Source organism: Cordyceps militaris (genome assembly GCF_000225605.1).
Source record: "Cordyceps militaris CM01 unplaced genomic scaffold CCM_S00009, whole genome shotgun sequence".
Taxonomy (NCBI): Eukaryota; Fungi; Ascomycota; class Sordariomycetes; order Hypocreales; family Cordycipitaceae; genus Cordyceps; species Cordyceps militaris.
Genome location: NW_006271977.1, coordinates 162,432 through 180,595, shown reverse-complemented (window position 1 = coordinate 180,595; position 18,164 = coordinate 162,432).

The window sequence follows — 18,164 nt, the reverse complement described above, 5'->3', positions numbered from 1 at the left end:
CTAGAAAATTATAGCTTAGAAGGTACTTAATATAGTCTTAAGTAGTACCTATACTTATAAAAGGCTAGCTTTAATAATAGCTTAATTATAATATTAATAGTATTCTTAGTACTTAGAATTTAATTAAAGCTTAATTAGTATAATATATTCTTATTATATAACTAATAGTATTAAATATCTATATACTTTATATAAGGGTATTCTTAGATATTAAAAGCTTAGGTAATAGTATTAGAGTTATTAGCCTAGATAGTAGTCTTAGTATAGGTAGGCTTTTCTTTAAGGGTTTTTATAATAATATAGTAAAACTACTAAATCTAAATAGCTTCCTAGGCTATATTATACTAGGAGATATACTTTATTTTAGTAATTAAGTATATAATAATATTCTATAGCTTTAAGTATTAGGATATAATACTACTCTTTAAAGTAATAATAAAGCTATTAATAGATTTATATATTTATTAATAGCTAGTATAATTAGTATTATAGTAAACTTAAGGTTCTTTATTAAGTCTTATAAAAATAAGTTTATAGTTAATAATATCTTTAATATATTATAAAAACTATTTTAGGCTAATAATATATTCTACTAGTAGGGTAGTTATAAATCTATAGTAATAGCTAATAGTAAAGTAGATATTAAGCCTAGAGTAGTTAGAAAAATAAATTAGGCTTTTATAGGTCTTAGTATACTAGCTATTCTTAATAGTTAGCTATTACTTAATACTTTTAGTAGTAAGACTTATTAGTAGGTTATAAGGTTTATAGTTAAAAAGGCTAGCTTCTTTTAGAAAGGCTTTAGTATATCTACTCTAGGAGAGTATAAAGGTTCTTATATATTAGTTTTAGTAGATATTAATACTAAAATAATAGCTAATAAGGCTTATATTTATTATCTTATAGGTATTTAATAAGGCTTTCTTAATCTTTATAATAATAACCTTATTTTTATTAATAATAAGAAGATTATTAATATAAACTATAATAATTAGGCTATCTTTATAAATAAATAGGGAATAATTAAGCTATATAGGCTTAAAGCTAAGACTTTAAAGTATTTTATAAAGGGTTATATATTAGATCTATAGGGCTTATTTTAGCCTATATAGGGACTTTAGTAGCTTCTATACTTTCCTAAGGTATTCTTCTTAATATCCTTTAGGTATTTTAATATAGATTTTAGTATTTATAAGACTATAAAGGAAGGTAGTCTTAATATCTATTTACTTAACCTTAAGGTCTAAGGTAGTTATAATTACTAATAATAAATATAATATTAAAATTTTTAGTATACTTATAAATATTTTATAGTAATTAAGTCCTTTATATTAATTAAAACCTTTTATTATATACTAAGATTTCTAGTAAATAACCTTATTATTAATACCTCTTTTAAGTTTATATACCTACTTACCTAGAAGGATAGTCTTATTTTTAGGCCTATTAACTATAATTATAATATAGTTCTTTATTAAAGAGTTATACTTATTTACTATTAAGCCTTTCTACTTTTATAAGTTAAGGTAAAGAATAGCCTACTTATATATTATAGGTTCTTTATTATAAATAAGATTATTAAATATAATAAGGTTTATTATATTATTAAGATTAAAGTAAAGTATATATTAGTAGTTTTAAGATACTAGGACTAATTTAATTAGAATTTTAATTTATATTATAGGTCTTTCTTCTTACTTAATAGTACTACTTAAAGCTAAGAATAAAAGTATTTTAAAGAGATTAGATAGTATCTTATTAATACTAATAGTAAAGATAGGATATAAGGTTAATTAAATATCTAATAGTATTAATTTAAATTTATTATTACTTAATATATATAGATAGCTAATAAAGTTATTATTATTAGCTAGGTTATAAATATTATTATCTTTATTAGTAATTCTTAGTATTATTAATATAGAGAATATAAAAGGTATTATTTACTTAGGCTTTATAGTTAAGGTAGTAGGTATACTATAGTACTTTACTATAAAGCTCTTACTAGTAAGTAAGTTATAGGTAATTAGAGTGATTTCTATATACTCTTATCTCCTACTAATTACCTATTAACTAAAAAAGTAGTATATAGTTTTACTTTTATAGCCTAAGGTAAGGTTATTCTATTAAAGAAGGTTATATTTAAAATCTTTAAATAGCTAGTTAGGCTATTCTTAAAAGATAATATTATTAATAACTATTAGTCTATTAAGTCTATTAGTATTTAAGATAATATAGTTAGTTTAGCCTTTATATCTAATTAGAATATATAAAATAGTTTTAAGAACTATTCTTAGAATATAATAAGAGGTCTTTTACTACTTATAACTATCTATAATTTATAAATAACTAAGATTAGGTTTATTTTTAAACTATAGTTTATAAGGAGTTATTAGTTTATTATTCTTTATTATAAGAATATACTATTAGAAAGTAGTATAGGCTTATACTATAACTAGCTAGAATTTAATTAGTATTTTTAATTAATATATAGTAAGAAAAAGCTTATCTTATAGTATTCTATTCCTAACCTTAATAATACTATTCTATTAATACTAATTAGTAGTAGAATACTATAGGTATATACTTAAGGAAATATAAGAGTTCTTAAACTAGGTTATAATATTCTCCCCTTCTTAATCTAGCTAGATAAAGTAGTATTTATATTCTAGATATTCTTATATCTTTAGGAAATTTAGTATTATATTAAGTAGCTAAGATTTCTTTTTAATAAAGAATAGTTAATATATTTTAATATAATTATTAATAATAGTAACTTAATACTAATCCTTTTTTTAGAAGGTAGGTAAGGTATTAATAATATTAGTATAAAGGCTTTTAAAAGGATATATTCCCTTTTAGAATAAATAAATATAAGGGTTTTCTTTTTATCTTCTTATAAAATAGCTAATATAATATTTATACTAGCTAATAGGCTTTATATTAATAAAAATAAAGATAAGTTTAGTAATATTCTATTCTTTTAAATATCTAAATTAATTATACTATAGTTTATACCTTAGGTTATTTATTATATAGGCTAATATACTAATACTTAAAGTAATATAGTTAATTATATAAACTTTAATAGTCTATTAAATAGTAAAAATAACTCCTTAATTCTTTATTATAACTACTCTTTCTTTACTAAAGACTATTATAGTATTCTTTACTACTAGGTAGTTAATAAAAAGTAGGCTTATTAGGGTACCTTCCTATAGAATACTATTATATAATTCTAAGGTAATCTTAAAGCTCTTTATAGTAATAATAGCTATTCTATAAGTAATAGGTTTTAAAATAGTACTAGTAAGACTTTAAATACTAAGGCTTAAGTAAGGGGATAAGTCTTTTATAAGTTCTTTATAGCTTAAGATATAGCTAGATATATTAAAGTTAAGTAGTATTAGTTTTTAATATAATAATATAGAAAGACTAAAATCTTATTTAGGTTTAATACCTATAAAAGTATTATCTACTTTAAATTAACTAAAATATTATAAGCTTTAAGAAATAATAAAAGTAAGTTAGGCTAGCTTAAAATCTATAAAGGGATTTATATACTATTTAAAGTTAACCTTTTTATATTTATACTTATTATTATATTTTTTAATTAGGTATTAATACTTTCTATTTTATTAAAATAAAGAGGGTAGGTTTATTAAATAGAGTTTAAAGTATAGCTTCTAGTATTACTTATTAAAGTAACCTAGAAGCTTATAAGAAGAATAGAAATACTTAATAGTATTAGGTTTTATTATATTATAAGGGGAATACTCTTTAATAGCTATTATAGTAATTAAAGTAGTTTACTACTTAGACTTTTTATTATTCTATTATTTAAGCTTAATAAGGTTAGCTATAATTATAACTACCTATATAAGTATAGTTATAAGAGCTATAATAGTATTATTAGTTTACTTTAAAATAAGATAAAAGGTTATCTTAATAGTATAGAAGTTAAACTCTTTATTAAGACTATTAATAAAAAGATATACTATTAAAGCCTTAGGGACTTTAAAGTCTCTATTAAAAGATTATTACTTAGCCTAAGTATTAATAAGTATTATAGTAAGTTTCTTAATAAATCTATATTAAGTAAGGGTTAATATTAAGAGATAATTAGCTATAGTTTAGAAGATAGTAATACCTTTTAGTTTAAAGTATTTCTTAAAGGCTATAATTATATTTAATACTATAACCTTATCTTTAATAAGGCTATAGGTATATTCTTTAAGGCTTATATTAATAAAAGTAATAATATAGACTTAATTCTATATCTATTCTTAAATAAGATCCTTTATAGTCTTATTACTATAAGCCTTAGTTAGGATAAAGCTATTTCCTTAGTCTTCTAGTAGTAATTTACTAAGATTATTAAGTCTTAATATATTAATTATCTTTAGCTTCTATTTAACCTAGCTATTTTTAAATTTAAGCTTTAAAATATTTAATATTTTCTTTAGTATTAAAGATATAATACTAAATAATAAAGTAGGTAATAAGGCTATAAAAAGATCTTAGCTTATATATAGGAGTTAAGTTATTAATAGTACTACTTACTAAAAGAGTAGAACTTTAAGATAATAAGGAGGATAATAGGCTAAATATATAGTCTTTCTTTTTAAACTAAGTACTTTATATTTATTTAAAGGTAAGAAGTATTTAAGTAAATAATAAGGAATTCTTTTTACTAAGTAAGTAGTTACTATATACCTTTTATAGTAGTTAAGACTATAGATTATAGTAAGTAATTTAGTAGGTATATTTAAAACTATAAATTATAATAAGTAATCTAATAAGTATATCTATTTAGGGGCTATAACTATACTAAGTAAATTTATATTATAATATATATAAAATAAGTATATAAAGTCTATATATAAATTACTAAGTAGGGTATAGTAGTAGAATTTCTTTTTTTTTATATAGAATTTTTATAGTAAATAGACTTATTAGATATACTCTAGATTAGCTAGAGTTTAGGGTCTTTCCTCTTTCTATATATAAGGAGTTATAAATTTCTTAAGTTTTATAGTAAATATTAGCTTATATAGATAGTAGGTAAATTTAGTAAGAAATTAATACTTTCCTTTATTTTATTAGTAGCTTTTATAATATAAGTACTACTAGGCTTATAACCTATTAAGACTAATAAGGTATATATAGGGTAAGAGGTAAAGTTATTATATTATATAATATCTATCTAGTTATATAGTATAGGTAAGTGCTAGATATACTAGGTAATAGGAGATTGTTCTTCTGGCTTTAGAGCCTGCCTATTATCAATTCCTAAGTCTAGTACTTACTAGTAGGTAATATACTTTACCTACTACCTTAAGAAGCTTAGGATATTATTATCTACCTATAATTAGTGCCTTTTACTAGCTTTAGGCCTTAATCTAGGTATTATTAGTATATAGACTAATAATATAATTAGCCTTAGTATTATTACCTTTAGTAAATAAGAAGCTAATACCCTTATTATTACTAGATTCTAGGCTAAGCTAAAGGAGATACTTATAATAAAGAACTTACTAATATTTAATAAATACTATATCTTTTTAAATACTAATAGCTCTATCCTAATAATCCTAAAAGGATAATTAAAAAAGCTTTAGTTACTAATAGACCTAAAAGGGTATATTAAGTAGTAAGCCTAAGGTATATACCTAGCCTCTATCTACTAACTAGAAGCTATATTTAACCTATCTATTACTATATAATTTAGGGAGCCTAAAAAAGATAATTTTAAATACCTAAATACCTATATTTAATAGTAAATTAAGAATACTACTTAAGGCCTTTAGTACTTACTAATCTAGTTAAGAATAGCTAAGCTATTTATTTTTATTAATAATTCCTTTACTAATAATAAAGATTTAAGTTCCTAGCTAAGATATATAATTATTCTAGGTAAAAAGGAATTAGTTAACTATATTAAAATTACTATTTAGAGTAATATTATTACTTAAAGCTTAATAAAAAGTAAATATATTACTTAAAGTATACTAATATTAAAGCTATATAGTATAGTTCTAAGTACTAATATAAGCTATACCCTTTTTACTACCCTAAATAGGATTATAGAGTTAATAGGCCTAATAGTAGTTCTAATAGTAGTTTATATAGATTTATTTTTACTATATAAATGCCTAATAAAGCTTAGAACTACTAAAGAGAAGTATCTAATAATTAATATTATAATACTATACTAGTCCTATAAATACTATAAGCTTACTAAGGTCTACTAGTATTATACTAGTAGGTACTATAGTAGATATAGTTAACTAAGTATAATAAATATTTAGTAAAATATACTATATATAAAGGTATATAATAGATAGATTTATACTATATATAATTATATATAGTAGCTAGTTATACTATATAGTATATATATATAGTAGTTATACTATATAATAGTATATAAAGAAGTCTTAGTACCTATAGCCCTAATATAAGGTATTATAGGGGTTACTATAGTAGGTAACTAAGCTAATAAAGCTAGATTACTATAAAGGCGCTATTACCTCCTATAGGTAAGTAAAGCGACTGCCTATAAGCTATTAACTACTAATATATATAACTACTAATTATTCCTTTATTCCTATAATTTCCTAGTAATGCTTAAGGTACTACCTATTTATATATTTAACTATAGCCTCTCCCTTCTATAGTTTATTTTATTAGTTAATTAAGAATTATTATTATATAACTATTCCTATAGGGTACCTCTATAGGCACTCTATACCTATAATCTTATAACTATTACCTACTTAGAATAGCAATCCCAATATAAAGCCCCCTATATAACTATAAGCTACCCTATACCTAGTATAACTATAAGCTACCCTATACCTAGTATAATTATAAGCTACCTTATAGCTAGAAGAAAAAGGTAATTTATATATATTAATAGGTACTATTATACCTATTAGTAAGTAGGAGAATTAGGCTATTATTATAGTATATTATAGTAGCTATAATAGTTACTACTTTTCCTTATAGTTATTATTTTATTCCTTATAGTTATTATTTTATTCTACTAGTTGTTTTTCCTAGTTAATATAGATTAAGTAGGAGTAATAATAAGTAGCTTAAAAGCTAGAAGAACAATCTCCTATTACCTAGTATATTTAGTACTTACCTATACTATATAACTAGATAGATATAATATAATATAATAACTTTACCTCTTACCCTATATATACCCTGTTAGTCTTAACATTTTTAGTATCTTTAATTATAAAGAATAGTAAATAAAAGATATTTTTAAAAAGATCTTTCTTAATATAGGTATTACTAATACTTTTAATACTAATATAATATAAGTAAAGGTACTAATAAAACTAATTCTAGGCCTTTAGGTTATAGAATTAGCCTTTATTATAATAGTATACTTTAGTACTAGTTTTATAACCTTTATTAGTAAGATTATAGTATTTATAGTATTTAGAATAATTATATTCTAGATACTACTAACTACTATACTATTCCTACTTTCTATTAAAAATATAAATACTTTAAAGATCTAGCTAAATAATATTAATAATATACTTTATTAAGAATAACTAAAGGTAATTATTATAAAATACTAGGAATACTCTTAGTAAATATTAAATACTATTAAAGCTATTACTTTCTACCTTATAAAAAAAGAGCTTTAGTATTTATACTATTACTTTAAGTACTTCTTAATAGCCTATTTTAGTTAAATACTAAACTATATAGATAAGGAATTTAATAAGAAAGTACTAAATTACTTAATAGCTACTTATAAATAATACTAGCTATATACTAAGTTCTTTAAATAGTTTTAATTTACCTTAAAAGATAAATATAAGTTTAACTATAAAATACTAGCTAATATAATATATCTTAATAATTAATAACTTATTTTATATATACTAAATACTATTATCTCCTTTTAAATAGCTTAATTTCTTTATAGAAGTATAGAAAGTCCTTTAAAGAGTATTAAAAGCCTTTAAGATATATTCTAATTTTACTAGATTAATATATACCTTAAACCCCTTATATAGATTATTTATAATATTAGAAGTAACTTTTTATTTACTAAATTCTATAAATATATACCTTAAACCCCTTAAGTAGATTATTTATAATACTAAAAGTAACTTTTTATTTACTAAATTCTATAAATATACTAAGAACCTAGATATTTAAGTATATTTAATACTTATAAAAGCTTATAATATAATTAGTAAGTTAGAATACTACTATACTTCTTTTTAATAAGCTTATAATATTATTTATAAAAAGCTATAAAATACCTTAAATACTAATAAGTACTTATAACTTATTATTAAGACTATAAATAACTCTACTAGTCTTAATAGCTTAATACTTACCTTATTAGTCTTTAGTACCTATTCTTACTTTTTAGAAGGCTTCTTACTATATTCTTTAGTAGCCTAGTATACTAAAGCCTTTTAAAAGGTAATTAATACTACCTAGAAAGCCCTCTTCTTATAATAAGTATATAAGGTACTAGCTATATATAATAGTCTTAATATAGGCTTTTTATACTACTTACTATTATAGTTAGATATTTATATTTAGTATAAAAATAGTACCTAGACTAGCCTTTATAAGCTAATAAGTATAAATACTAGAAAATATATTATAAAAATACTATTTAGCCTTATTAGCTTCTATATAATTACTATATACTTATTTCTTACTAATAAAAACCTAAATATAGATTTAAAAATATTATAAGCTTTTAAAAATAATACTAATAGTAAATATAACTTTAATAATAATTTAGATTATAATTATTAAGTCTTTAGAACTATTAAAGCTTACTAAAGCCTTATTAAAACTTATTAAAGTTATTTTAAAATCTATTAAAACTATTTTAAAGTCTTTTAAAATATAAAGTTTTTTAATTTATTAAGTTTAACTTTACTATTTATTATAAATATTTATTTAAATTTTAAATAATTAAGAAATTAAGTTTAAAATTATTAGAAAGCCTATAAAGAAAATATATATAATTCTATATAGTTATTAAGATTATAGTAAAAATATACTATTTACTTAATTATTAACTATTTAAAAAATAAGTTAATATTTAATTCTAGGTTTTATATTAATATAGATTTAATAAGGTTAGTTATTATAGTTTTAAGATATTATTTAGGCTTATATATAGGCTAGAATCTATTTTTAATAATATATTCTTATTAAGATTTCTTTAGAACTTTATTATCTTTATTTTAAAAGTATTATTATTAAGATTATTTTATTATTATATAGTATTCTTAAGTTTAATATTTATTAATAAATAATATACTTTATTTACGATTTTAAAAAGCTTAAAATATTATTATTTATTTATAATTAATATTTTCTATTAGTTTTAAGTTTTAATTAAAATATAATTAATATATAAATTAATAATAAAATTAGTTTTAATATTATTACTTTTAATAAATAAAAAACTATTATTTTTATTATTATTAGATTTTAAACTAAGTTAAAAAGAATATTTATAATAAAGAATTTATTAATATTTAATAATATTATATTTTTTTAAATATTAATAAAGCTATTTTAATAATTTTAAAAAAATAATTAAAAAAACTTTAATTATTAATAAACTTAAAAAAGTATATTAAATAATAAACTTAAAATATTTATTTAGTCTTTATTTATTAATTAAAAGCTATATTTAATTTATTAATTATTATATAATTTTAAAAAACTTAAAAAAAAATAATTTTTTAATAATTAAAAACTTATATTTAATAATAAATTAAAAATATTATTTATAGTTTTTTAATATTTATTAATTTAATTAAAAATAATTAAGTTATTTATTTTTATTTATAGTTTTTTTATTAATAATAAATATTTTAAATTTTTAATTAAAATATATAATTATTTTAAATAATAAAGAATTTATTAATTATATTAAAATTATTATTAAAAATAATATTATTATTTAAAATTTAATAAAAAATAAATATATTATTTAAAATATATTAATATTAAAACTATATAATATAATTTTAAATATTAATATAAATTATATTTTTTTTTATTATTTTAAATAAAATTATAAAGTTAATAAGTTTAATAATAATTTTTAATAATAATTTATATAAATTTATTTTTATTATATAAATATTTAATAAAATTTAAAATTATTAAAAAAGAATATTTAATAATTAATATTATAATATTATATTAATTTTATAAATATTATAAACTTATTAAGATTTATTTATATATCTTCGTAAGTAGATACTAGGCCTAACCTACCCTATACCTGCCTATAGGCTAAAATATAAAAAATAAGTTTAGTAAGTAAGTTAACTTAATAACTAGTTAGTCTATAAATCTAGGAAGTACCTAGCTTATAAGTATAGTAACTATAAGTAGAAACGTTAAAAATATAGTTATAGAACCTATCTAGGGGTAATACCTATATATAGATAGTATACACCTAGCCTAGCTCCTACTAGGAATCTTTAAAGAAGACTTAAAAAAAATACTCTTCTTAATATTATAAAAGAGTCTTAATAAGGTATAAAAACTTATAGATTCTATCTATACTATATAGAAGGAGATAGCTATTATAGATATAAAGCTTATCCCCTTTAAGGCTATTTAATATATTATAGTAAAGGCCCTTTAAGAATACCTAGTAGGTAATCCTTAGCCTACCTCCTATATAGAGGCGGCTTAAAAGCCCTTAGGCCTTTAGGTAAAGCTAATTCTAGCCTACTATAATACTAAGCTATTAGTTAGCTACTACTCTTACTTAGAAGAGATTTAATCTCTTTACCTATAAGAGCTTATTATTAAGGCTAATAGGGCCTTAAAGGTAGATACTATTATAGCTACCTACTAACTCCCCTCTAGAGATATAGTCTTTTCCTTCTATAAAGAGGTAAAAGATTATATTAAGAATAATAAATAGGTTAAGGTAGCTTATACTAGGGAAGTACGCCTTACCTAGTAGGAATACTCTATAGTAGTTAAAAGAGTACCTATCTTAAAGATCTTATAGGATACCTCTAACCTTACTATAGAGCTTTTAGCTACTAATAAAGTAAATATTATATTAGCTAAGGCTATTTAAGCCTATCTAGGAGCTAGATTAAAGACTACCTTTATTATTAGAGTCTATAAGATAAGTATTATTAACTACCTTTATAATACTAGAGTATTCTTCTAAGTATAGGCCTTTATCTATAAACCCTTTTTAGAGTCTATTTAACCTTACTAATATTATAACTATTATACTATAGGATATATTACCTACTACTATAATAAGAAGGCTAGGTATAGCTAATACTTAGGTAGTACCTACCTAGAAGGGGAGGCCTACTTAGTAGTAGCTAACCTAAGTAAAGAAAGGTACTTAAACTATAAAGGTTAATACCTAGCCTAGGCTTAAGCCTATCTAGTCTAGGTAAAGTACTAGAAGGCTATTAATATAAAATACTACTAGTAACTAATAGTTTTCGCCTAGCTATAGAAGATTTAATGCCTACTATACTCCCCCTAAGCCTCTTTACTAAATAAAAGAGACCTAGTAGGCTAGGTAAGCTAGTTAGTAGATAATACCTTATTAAACCTATTAGGCTAATAAGCCCCCCCCTTAGTCTTAGGAGGGCCCCCCCCCCTAGACTCCTTATTAAAAGCTAAGAGAGAGACCCCCTAATTTACTAAATAGAATTAATATTACCCTTAAGCTTAATAAGCTAAATATAGTAATAAGTAAGTTATCCTCCCCCTTCTAATAGGTTATACTAATAAATTAAGCTTAAAGTATAAATAACTCTATTAAGAAAGTATAGGTAAACTCTTTCTTTATAATTCTAACCCTTCTCCTACTAAGAGCTAATATAGCCTTAGTTATAAGCTCCTCTTTAGACTCTTTATAGATAGATATTAATATAATACCCCCCCTATTAGAACTAAGTATTTAAGGTAAGCTATTACTAATAGTAATAGACTAACTAACTAGTAACTAGCTAGCTAAAGACCTATAAGTAGCTACTTTAACTACTATATCTACTATACTTATTATACCTAATCTCCTAATAGGACCTAGTAAGACCCTATAAGTAGCTACTTAGAAGCCTACTAGGGTAATAGAGAATACTAATACTATAACTATTAATAAAAGTACTATTATAGAATATTAATAAAAGTAGTACCTAAATATAGCTAGTACTTTATAATAAATCTAAGCTAGATATTATTACTATATAGGAAATATTAGATAATAGACTATCCCTAGCCTTAGTATTAGCCTTATATTAGTACTTTTAAGGAAATAAGAGGATAATAATATATATATATAAGAGGATAAGTATAGAGAATTATATAGTCTCCTTTAAGAAGGATAGCTATTATATTATCTTCTTTAACTTATTAGTCTATTTCTTTAATATTTACTTTAAACCTAGTATAGATTTAATATAACTCCTTCCCCTTCTAGATAAGGAGTTAATATATATTATAGTAGGGGATTTTAATATCTACTACCCCCTTTAGGATATTTATAAAAGGACCTTATTAATATTAGAAGGGACCCTATCTACCTTAGAGTAACTTAAGATAGTACTAATTACTCTTTAAGGAATAGTTATAAAAGAAAAGTTTAATAAGAGATTAAGTATATTAGACTTAGTCTAGTACTCTTTAGACCTTAAAGGCTAGATATTAAATTCTCTAAAGGACCTAATAGGGTCTAACTACTACCTTTAGCTAATAGAGGTTAACTCCTTTATTCCCCCCCTTATAACTATATACCTATCCTAGTATAAGATAGATATAGACTTAGTATAAGTAGAGGCTATAATTAGGTTTCCCTTAGATCTTAATAAGCTATACTAGCTATCTATTCTAATAGAGATTAATACTATATTTAAGAACTTAAATAGGATTCTAAAAAGAATCTTATTAGTAAATATCCCCCTCTAGGTACCTCTATAAGGCTAGGTAGCCCCCTAGTAAACGCCTAAAGTTATAATAGTAATAAAGGAGGCCTAAGAGCTTTATAGATAAGCTTAGAGGGTTAGAATAGAAGGAGACTAGAAGAGAATACGCTAGGTGGTTACTACCTAGGATAGGATAGTCTAGAAAGTAAGGAATTAGGTATAGAGAGTTTACCTAGATATAGTTACCTAGATACTAAGTAGGCTTTAGAGGTACTACTAATAGGTAAAAAAGTATATTAAAGGTATAGGCTTTAATATAGTCTTATTACTTAAAAGAAGAGGGGACCTCCTAATAGCTAAGATAAGATAAGAAAAGGTTAAAGTCTTAGTGAAAAAGTTCCTCCTTAACCCCTTAATAAGCTTCTATAACCCCTAACTACTAGTAGATAAGGTTCTAGACTAGGATATAAGTGTAGTGTTAGAGGATATTACTATAGACTAGGTAAGGTCTATACTAATAAGGTATATATTATAGAATACCTTAGGCCTTAATAGGATCCCCTATAGGTTCTTTAAGATATTAGGAGAATTACTATACCTCTACCTTATAATACTCTATATAGCTTATATATAGATAGGATATTTTCTAAAGAGGTATTAGGTAAAGATAATAATTATTATATAAAAGCTAGGTAAGATAGAATAAGAATATAGGATAGCTAGAGGATAGAGACTAATTACCCTTTTAAATACTATAGGAAAGCTCTTTAAAAAGATTATAGTAGACTAAGTAGCTAGAGTAGTAGAATCTTATAGGCTCCTCCTAGATAGCTAAATAGGTAATTAATAATAATAGTTAATAGAGATAGTAATTACCTTAGTAGTTAAACTTATCTAAATTACCTAATATTAAGGTGGCTTTACCTTAATACTTTAACTTAATATTATAGGTATCTTTAATAATATAGTTTACTTAGTAGTAATAGCTACCCTCTAGTACTTAAAGTTCCCTTTTATTATCCTTTCTTTATTAGAAACCTACCTTTAGGATAGGATAATATAAATCTACTTAGATAGATCCCTATTAGACACCCTCTAGATCTAATAAGGAGTCCTATAGGGCTCCCCCCTATTACTAATTCTATTTATTCTTTTCTTATTATCTTTATACTAGGCCCTAATAAAGGTTTAAGGGATAATAACTATAAGGTTTACTAATAATATAAACCTTCTTAGTATAGTAGTATCCTAGGACTAGGTTATAGCCTAGCTCTAATAAGTATAGACTATCTATTTTAAGTAGTTAGTAACCTATACCTTAATATTCTCTATTCTAAAATTCTAACTTCTTTACTTCTAATAAGGTTAATCTATAGTCCTAGGGAGCCTCTAGCTTAGGGACTACTAGCTTATACTATAGGTAGTAATTTAACTCTTAGGAGTTTAGCTTATACTATTATTAGTATAGATAGTATATATAGCTAAAGTTAAGGTAAAGGTTCTCTTTATTTAATAGGCCCTAAAAGCTTTTATTAGGATAGCTTAGGGCCCCTAACTAGGATATATAAGAGAACTTTACCTTTATACTATTTAACTAATTATAGCTTATAGCCTTATTACCTAGTATACCTTAAGAGATAGACTAGTAAGTCTAGTTACTACCTTTAATACCTTCTAGGTAATATACCTTTATATAGTAATAAGAGCCTTCTAGGCTATAACTACCTATTATATTAAGGTTAAACTTAATATCCCCCCTATCTACCTCTACCTTACTACCTATAAGGCTTAGACCTTAATAAGATAGGAAGAGAATAGAGTAGTAGCTTAACTCTAATATATAACTACCTAGGTTATATTATAGATCTTAATCTTAATAGTATAGTACTATAAGATCTACTAATAAAGACTACCCTTTATATACCTTATAAAAGGGCTCTTAATAGATATTAACTAGATAGTAGAAGGTAATAAGAAAAAACTAGGAGAGTAGCTCTAGGTTATATAGAATAACTACTAAGAGGATATAGATATATATTACTAGAAGTAAGTTAGTTAGCTATAGATTTACCTAGCTTACTACCTACTATAGGTTTAATATAAGAAAAAGGGGGATACCCTATAATTCCCTTTATACTATATTAATTTATTAATTATATAGCTTTATATAGGTAAGATTAAGCTAATAGCTTTCCTTTATAATAGGAGAGTCTTTAGATTCTCTTTATTAATATATTAATATAAAGAGGGACCTAAAGATCCTATCTATATTATCTTCTCCTATCTACTATTACACCTAGGCCTAGATATAACCCCCCTTTAGAACTAGAGAGATATTCTCCTAGCTTTTAACTACCTAAAGTATATAATAACTATTATAATATAGTTCTATAAATAGTAATAACTATAATACCTTTAAATATAAATAGATAATAAAGAATAATAAGCTAGGCTAAGTCTTAGTTAGGTCTTAATAATAATATAGGTAGAGGTAGGTTTAGAGTATAATATTCTATTATTTAACTAGAGATTCTTATAAATTTTTACCTACTAATATAATAATATCTATTAAAAGTTAAAAAGGAATAAAACTAAAGTATTTCTTACTAGACCTAAAGGTAGGGGTAGTTAAGACTATCTTAATTACTTTAACCTCTTTCTTAATAATATCCTTCTTAACTACCTTCTTAATAGTCTTTTTAGGCTTTTTACCTTTATCTAGAAGGGGCCTCTTCTCTTTTCTTTTATCTTTAATACCCTTTTTAGTTAGGCCTTTTCTTTTTCTATTAATAGGGGCTCTTTTAGCCCTTTCCTTTAAGATCTATTATACTAAGGATAGACTTATAGTAGTAGTATAATTAGGAGGAGTCTAGGGTAACTTAGATAACCCTAGCTTACTATTACTAATAACCTTATTATAGGTAGTAGGATTAAACCTATTAAGAAGTATAAAAGTATTATATTAAGGCCTAAGATAATTAATTAAAGCTATAAATAGAGAGTATATTATATATATATTATTAATAAGTCCTTTAAAAATACTTACTAGTTTACTTTAAACTATAAATATACTTAGAGATAGGTATACCTTATATATTAGAACTAGGCTAGAGGGTATAGTAAGAGTAGCTATACTATAGGTATACTTCCTAGTTATATTACTTATAGTATAGTATTAATAAATAACTATATTATATAGTTAGGTATACTTTTTATCCTCTTTATTAGGGAAATTATTAGTTATATTAAAAGGCTAAGTTAAAGCCTTAAGAATAGATTAAGTAATTAGCTAAAATTAAATAGTAGTAATAGACTTAATAATAAATATATAGATATAAAAATAGGAGAGCTTTTTTTTTATATACTAAGGATAAGAGTTTAAGTTTAAAGCTATACTAGTTAGCTTTTAAATAGGAAAATAAAGTAAAAAGACCTACCTTTTAGCTTATAGTAAACTAACTATCTTTTATCTATAAAGGGTAAATAATTTATATAGGGAACCTATATAGGACTAATATTTATAGGAGTAAGGTAATATATTCTCTTTACTAGCTTCTTTTTTAGACTTTTATCTACTTTTCTCTTCTTTTCTTTAGGTTTTTAGATTAAAGGGGATAAAGTAGGTAATATAGTTTTTATAGTTTTTATAAGACTAATAAGAGAAAAAGAGAGAACCTTAAAGGTAATAATATAATATTAAAAGTTATAAGGAAACTAGAGAAAGGATAAGAGGTTAATAAGGAGTAAAAAGGAGAGGAGTAAGAGTAAAGAGTAAGGTAAAGGCTAATAAGGACTTATAGGAGTAATTAGGCTACTTAGAATAGACTAAGAAAATTAGGTAATAGACTAATAAGCTATAGTAAGGTAAATCTAATTAAGGATACTCCCTATAGGGTATCTTAGAATTATATACCTAGACTTATATAGAAGCTTTAATATAGAGGGAGATATAATACCCTATAAGTTCTTAACTATTAGGTAAAGTATATTAATAGGTATAAAGAGCTTAAGGAGTAAAGGAGAGTATATATAGAAGTAAATAGAAGCTATAATACTAATAGCTAAGGAACTAGAAGGATTAATAAGGGGACTAAAAGCCTTCTTTTAGTTAAGTATAGGAATAGGAGTTAATAGATAAGATATTATAGAGTAGCTATATAGAATTAGTTAATAGGGAATAGTAGGATTTAGTAAGGAAAGGCTATAAGTATAAAAGAAGGGGATATAGAAAGGAAGGAAGAGGTAGAAGAGGAAGAGGAGGAAGATATACTAATAAAGATAAAGAAGATAATATTAATAATAAAGAAGAAAAAAGAGAAAAAGGAAGAGGAAGAGGAAGGGCGCCTTTTATCCCTTACTAGCTACTAGCTAGTAGCTAGTAAGGCTCTAAATTACTTATTTATATAAAGTCTTACTAGCTATAAATAGAATTAAAATAATAACTTATTAGCTATATACTAACTAGTAAAAAATAATAATAACTATAAGTATTTAAATAGAGTATAGTTAAAATTACTACTTAGCCCCTATTAAAAGCTAATAGTTATAAAGAAAATATATTTATTTATTTATTAAATCTTATTATATAGTATAGGTTAATAATAATAAGAATTAAAGGTAACCTTAGGAGTACTACTATAATATCCTTTATAGGGTATACCTTAAACCTATATAGATAAAGTATAGGGTATTAAGGGTAAAAGAAGATAGTAGATAAGGATAGGAGCTAGAGACTCTTAAGGGAGAGGGGAGGTAAGGGTATTATAGAAGCTAGGAGGCTATAGTAGTAGTTAAGCTTAACTAGCCTAGAGACTTATAGGGCTAGATATAGCTCCCTTTAATATAGATAAAAATAGAGGGGAGGGGGAGGAACTAAAAGGTTAAGAGGATAAGAGGATAATAAGCTTAACTAGTCTAGAGATATATAGGATTAAATATAGCCCCCTTAATATAGATAAAAACCTAAAAAGAGGGGAGGTAATTAATATACTTAGCTAGCTAGAGTAGTATAGGCTAGATATAGGCTAAGATATAGATAAAAACCTAGTATATAGTATTAAGAAGGGTCTTACTAGACCCTTATATACTCTAGAATAAGACTATAAAGGATCTTATAAATATAGATAAGGTTTTCCCCTAGGTACTTTAGTTTTTCCTTACCCTATAATTAGTAGAGGTATTAGATAGGTTATTTAGCTTAATTAGTATATAAGAATTATTATTATTATTAAGATTTAT